This window comes from Lampris incognitus, chromosome 3, assembly GCF_029633865.1.
Source record: "Lampris incognitus isolate fLamInc1 chromosome 3, fLamInc1.hap2, whole genome shotgun sequence".
NCBI lineage: Eukaryota > Metazoa > Chordata > Actinopteri > Lampriformes > Lampridae > Lampris > Lampris incognitus.
The window spans coordinates 36159660-36166285 of NC_079213.1; the positions used below are offsets into that span (position 1 = coordinate 36159660).

Genomic DNA, 6626 nt, shown 5'->3' on the forward strand with positions numbered 1-6626 from the left:
CAATGAAACTGCCGGAGTTTTGGGAGTCTTCCGCGGCTACATGGTTCGCGCAGGCTGAGGCACAGTTCGCGCTCAGAGACATAACAGCAGACGAGACCAGGTACTACTACGTAGTGGCAGCGCTGGGGTGCGCTACGGCTTCCAGGATAAGCGGTTTCATAACCGACCCACCGGCCGATGGTAAATACGCCGCACTTAAACATCTCCTCCTTGAAACTTTTGAACTGTCAACAACGGAGAGAGCACGTCGCCTCTTCGCAATTCAGGGCTTGGGAGATGGCAAACCATCGGAGCTAATGAGCAGGATGTTAAACCTACTGGGTCAAGAAAAGCCATGTTTCCTGTTTATGGAGCTGTTTCTGCGCAACATGCCGCCCCACGTCCAGACTTCGCTCGCTAACTCCACCATCACTGATCCCAGTGAGCTGGCAAAGGAGGCTGACCGATTCCTCGTCGCGGTCGTCCCCCGGCTCCGCCTCCTCCCCCCGTGGAGGCCCGAGCTGCCTCTTCTGCTCCTCAGGCCGACCTCCACAGGCCCGCGTCAATGCCTCCCGGAGACACTCCGGCCCCTGTTATCCGGAGCCGCCGCGGACGGCCTGTCGTCCCCCCGCGCCTGCCTGACTTCGATTACTAGGGCGAATTCTGGGGGGGCTCATGTGGTGGACACGTATTGGGGACAGAATTCAACCCAGGAACTAAGGGTTAAGTCATGGTTGCCCTGGCAGGTTAACGCAGGGTTAAGTTATGGTTGTCCAGCCAGTTTTCTGAGGATTCTTGCCACCTCCGCTCAGTCGAGCTGAGGTTTGGTTGTCTCTCGGATTTACCGTGGATTAAAGAAAGTTGCCTACACGGCTAAAGTGTGAACCTACGGTCTTCTCCGTTCCTTCGGCTCTACAATAGGATCTTTTTTTTAAAGATATTTTATTTTCACTGACCCCTTGCAATTACACCACGGACCACTAGGGGTCCGTGGACCCCCCGGTTGAGAAACACTGAATTAGACAACTGTTTCCTGGCAGACAGCTAGAGCTGCATATTAATCTATGAACTGCACAGTAGGTATTTTATCATTATATAGCTAAGCTAACATTAGCAGGCTTAACGTCCCGTTAGTTCTAATGGTAGCTTGCCTTTGCTCCTTGGCAGGTCTTGCTAGGTGGCTTGTTAGATAAAGCTTGTAGTTGACGGTACGCACGTGTGGCTAATGTCACTTAGCTGGCTATGTCGCTTAATCTATGTGAGACCGTTTTCAGCTGACTAGCATATATTTACTAAAGCAAAACCACACAGCTAGCCTGACTAGGCTGAGGACATCGATGGAGGTAGCCTTAACTTAAGCATTACAAACAGTTGTAGCTAGACACTTATTTTACATGACTTTGGGAAACGACTTGCTTTAATGGGGAGCTGCCTCACTTTCCAGTATGAGAGGCTAGCTATGTTAAAATGATATTTACCAGGGAGAAAACTGATAGCATGGCTTTTTCTTTTTTTTTTACATTTTCATGTAAATTATATAATGTTACTATTGGCTATTGCACATTGTTTACAGTTACAATACAATGTGCATCTTAACTTCTGGAGTGATTCTGAATTGCTGGTTCATCTAGAATAGAGTAATTATCATCTTTCTTGCTTAACACGTTGCTATTAGTCTTATTCCAGCTGCTTGAGTATTAGTCCCTTTCTCTATACATCTGCTGCTGATTCCTAGTGGGGTCTTATTCTAGCTGTAGCTGTCTTATTCTATTTACTTACTTGTCTTATTTACCTATTCTAGCTGTAGCTGTTTTTCACCTAGTGTGTCCTTAAATATTTCTTGTTGTCCAGCTGTTTTGACTTAGTTATCCTTTTAGCTTATAAATATATTCCTTGGTAACTTGCTGTTTGCAGTTTTAATAGTATTGTGTGAGGTTTGATAAGAGTTTTACATAAGTGACCAGTTTCTGGGCAATAGGCCTATATTCAGTGTACCTCTTTGGCCAATTGGGTGTTAAGTGGCCAGGGTGTGGCCAGAACATCACAGGGATTTATAAGTCTGGCCCGGTTCAGTTTCAATCCAGTGTGCATTTTAACTTCTGGAGTGATTCTGAATTGCTGGTTCATCTAGAATAGAGTAATTATCATCTTTCTTGCTTAACAAGTTGCTATTAGTCTTATTCCAGCTGCTTGAGTATTAGTCCCTTTCTCTATACATCTGCTGCTGATTCCTAGTGGGGTCTTATTCTAGCTGTAGCTGTCTTATTCTATTTACTTACTTGTCTTATTTACCTATTCTAGCTGTAGCTGTTTTTCACCTAGTGTGTCCTTAAATATTTCTTGTTGTCCAGCTGTTTTGACTTAGTTATCCTTTTAGCTTATAAATATATTCCTTGGTAACTTGCTGTTTGCAGTTTTAATAGTATTGTGTGAGGTTTGATAGAGTTTTACATAAGTGACCAGTTTCTGGGCAATAAGCCTATTTTCAGTGTACCTCTTTGGCCAATTGGGTGTTAAGTGGCCAGGGTTTGGCCTGCACTCCTGGCAAACAATTAGCAATCAGTGTTCTTTAAATCACTGCTGCTACTTGGAAGCATCAGGCAAACAGGTCTAGGTTGAACGAAGGCTAGAATGAACAAAGGCTAGAATGAACAAAGGCAAGAATGAACAAAGGCCAGAATGAACAAAGGCAAGCACGACTTTTTCAAGCCAAGACTTCGTCAAGCACGGACTGCTCTTTTTAGATCCGGTCAGTCATCTGTATTTTGTGTACCTAGCATAGACTACGTGTTTCCTTCGCATTCCTGTCCTTTCCTCTTCAAATCAAAATCAAATCAATTTTATTTGAATAGCCCAATATCAAAAATTACAAATTTTCCTCAGTGGGCTTAACAGCAACACAAAATCCTGTCCTTAGACCCTCTCATCGGATAAGGAACAACTCCCTAAAAAAAAAACGTTTAACAGGGAGAAAAAATAGGAAGAATCTCAGGGAGAGCAACAGAGGAGGGATCTCCCTCCCAAGACGGACAGCGTGCAGTTGATGTTGTGTTCACGCAATTTACACAATACAACATTGAAAGAGGATAACAGAATTATAATGGACATAAAATGTATGAAGAATATGATGCAGTGTCCAGATGCCATCGGAACAGTCCAGGACCCAAGCCACGCAACCAGCATCATCATGTAAAAAAAAAAAAAAATTAAAAAAAAAACTTATGTGAGGAGAGGAAGGGCAGGCAGCATCCAAATGGTGACCACCATCACAATGGAGACCTGGGAGGAGAACCGACTGCACATGCACACAAGGGAGACTCACATGACACCATTCAAACACAGAAAAAGAGAAAGGAGAAGACATCATTCAGAGAGAGAGAAAAGACATGTTAGAGAAGAGAACAGTTTGCAATAATCATTAGTCATAATTAATTAAGTCATCAACTAGTCATAATCTATACTCCGTAATCTCATCGGCAGAACAGTGGTTGGTAAATTCTTGAGACAGAAAACCAACCCGCCATCCAGTACAGGTTGTGAAGCACTCAACTTAAAGGCAACTAATTGTAAGCTAAGGCAAAAATATGAGTTTTACGTTTGGATTTAAAGGACTCAACAGACTCTGATTGTCTGATGGCAGCAGGCAGGTTATTCCACAACAATGGAGCCAAATAGGAAAAGGCCCTGCCAACAGCTGACTTCTTTTCAACTTTGGGTACACACAGGAGCCCTGTATTTTGAGAACGGAGAGCTTGAGATGGCATGTAAGGTTTAAGGAGATCAGACAGGTAAGATGGGGCAAGCTCATTTAGGATTTTATAAGTCAGCAGAAGCACCTTGTGTTCTGATCTAACATGGATAGGAAGCCAATGAAGGGAGGCAAGAGTTGGTGTAATATGGTCAAATTTCCTAGTTTTAGTTAGGATTCTAGCAGCAGCATTCTGAACCATCTGAAGACTTTTAGTACTAGAATGTGGCAGACCTGAGAACAGAACATTACAGTAATCAAGTCTGGATGAAACAAATGCATGTATTACAGTCTCCGTGTCAGCCATGGAGAGAAAAGACCGAATTTTAGCTATGTTACATAAGTGAAAAAAGGCAGTCTTGGTGATTTCTTTAATATGCTTATCAAAGGAAAGGCTGGGATCAAACATAACACCAAGATTTTTGGCTGCCACACTTTGTGAAACCACCGAGTTGTCGATTGTTATCGTTACTTGATCAAATTGGTGTCTGTGTCTAGCAGGGCCAATGACCAGCATATCGGTTTTATCTGAATTTAAAAGCGGAAAGTTAAGTGACATCCAGTTTTTCACAGTAGCCAAGCAGGCCTCTAAGTTAGTGATTTGAGTATGATCATCAGTCCTTACAGGCACATACAGCTGAGTATCATCAGCATAGCAATGGAAATTTATTCCATAACTGCGTATAATTTGGCCAAGAGGTGTAATGTTACGAGAGAAAAGTAGAGGGCCAAGAACTGAGCCCTGAGGCACACCATATTTAACGTCAGAAAATTTTGATATAATATTACTATAGCAGACACAATGTGTTCTTCCAGATAAGTAGGAATTAAGCCAAGAGAGAACTAAGCCAGAGACACCAAAATTACAATTTAATCTATCTAAAAGTATACAGTGATCAATGGTGTCAAAGGCTGCACTGAGGTCCAGTAGTAGAAGCACAGAAGTGGAATCAGAGTCGATAGCCAGTAAAAGATAATTTACCACTCTGGTCAGAGCAGTTTCAGTGGAGTTACAGGGCCTGAAAGCCGACTGAAACTGTTCATATAGAGGGTTTTCTTTTATATGGGTCGGAAGTTGTTGATACACAACTCTCTCTAGTACTTACGAGAAGAATGGAAGATTAGAGACTGATCAATAGTTATTAAGAGACCCTGGATCAAGGTGCGGTTTTTTATGTAGAGGTTTAACCACAGCTGTCTTAAAACTGCTGGGGACAATGCCAGTAGTAAGAGATAAATTAACGATGTCTAGCATTGTAGGTCCAAGAAAAGGCCAGAGGTCTTTAAAAAGTTTTGCTGGTAAGGGATCAAGTAGGCAAGCAGTTGGTTTAGAAGCTGACACGAACTTAGTCAAAGTATCAAGAGAGATAATCTCAAAAGCTGTAATAACTGGAACTGTCGGTGACTCATTGTGTAGATATGAATTTAGTAAGACAGGATCTGCAGGAGTAGATGGAGTTGAAGAACTAATTTTGTTTAAGATCTCATCAACCTTATTGGAGAAAAAATCTAGAAATTCATGGGCTGTGAATGGTGAGCAGCTAATAGTTTAGATACAGTGTCAAAGAGAAATCTGGGGTCATGTTTATTAATATTTATTAAGTGAGAGAGATACGCTGTTTTACGCTTGTATTTCAATAAACACTCATGCCACGATAGGTAAAAAACTTCCCATTTTGATTTTCGCCATTTACGTTCCAGTCTCCTGCAGGTCTGCTTAAGAGCACGTGTCTCATCATTAAACCAGGGTGTAGGCCTCTTTAGTCGCCTAGCTCTGGTAGTGAGAAGTGAAACTAAATCGAGGAGACTAGAGAGGGCCACATTTAAGTCACTAGTGAAATCTTCAAGAGTCATTTACCACAGTGAAAGGAGCCAAGACTTCTGGCAGCTGCTGGCCAAATGCAGCAACAGTGGACGGACCAATATGGCGAATGGCAATTACATCTGTGCTGACATTAACTGGACAGGCCAATAATGCTTCAAAGTTGATGAGAAAATGATCTGACACAGCAGATGTGGTTGGTAAGACATTCAGATCAGAAACAGCTATCCCTTTAGATAAAACCAAATCAAGGGTGTTACCACTGCATGAGTCGACTCCTGAACAAACTGAGTGAACCCAAAAGTATCAACTAGTGCCAGAAAGGCTTTACTTGGGAGGATCAGCAGCCTTATTCGGATGAATATTGAAATCACCAAGAATTAGAATCTCATCAGAGTGAGTTAACAAGGACTGAGACAAATTCTCCAAATTCTTCAAGAAATAACAAGTAACAGCCAGGAGGCCGATAGAGTATCACAATTTGGACTGAGCCGAGTCTATTCATGGCTGAGGGAGATAGACCAAGAACAAGAGACTCAAAGGACTGGAATTTAGATTCAAGTCTAGAAGTCAGATTGAAAATAGATTTATATATTAAGGCAGCACCCCCACCTTGTTTATTTGCCCGAGCTACATGGGCATAATTATAGTCAGGTGGGGAAGCTTTATTTAAGGGAAGGAAAACATTTGGTTTCAGCCATGTTTCACATAACCCAATCATATCAAAACTATGTTCAAGAATCAGACCATTTATTAGTAAGACTTTGATAGTCAGTGATCTGATATTTATGAAACCAAATTTAAGCATCTTGTGGAAGTGATCAGTAGTAGGCAGAGCTTTAGAGCTACCAATAGGTGAAAGATTAATTGGAATTAGACACCTTGTTGAGAGTTTTGGCAACCAACGCTTTGGACGATATGTGGTCACATTCTTGATAACATTAGCTGTTTGGTTTTGTAGATTATTAGGTACTTTGTTGCACATCTCACCACTACCAGTAGTAGGAATAATTACTAGATTATTGTGATTCACACATTTAGGAGAGGAGAGCTTGGGAGCAACACAGCAGGGTAGGG

General features: G+C 42.0%; 1 pseudogene; it reads right to left on the reverse strand.

Moving 5' to 3' along the window:
- Positions 1–3539: 3539 nt before the first annotated feature.
- On the reverse strand, positions 3540–6336 carry LOC130109736 (uncharacterized; annotated as a pseudogene).
- Positions 6337–6626: the final 290 nt, after the last annotated feature.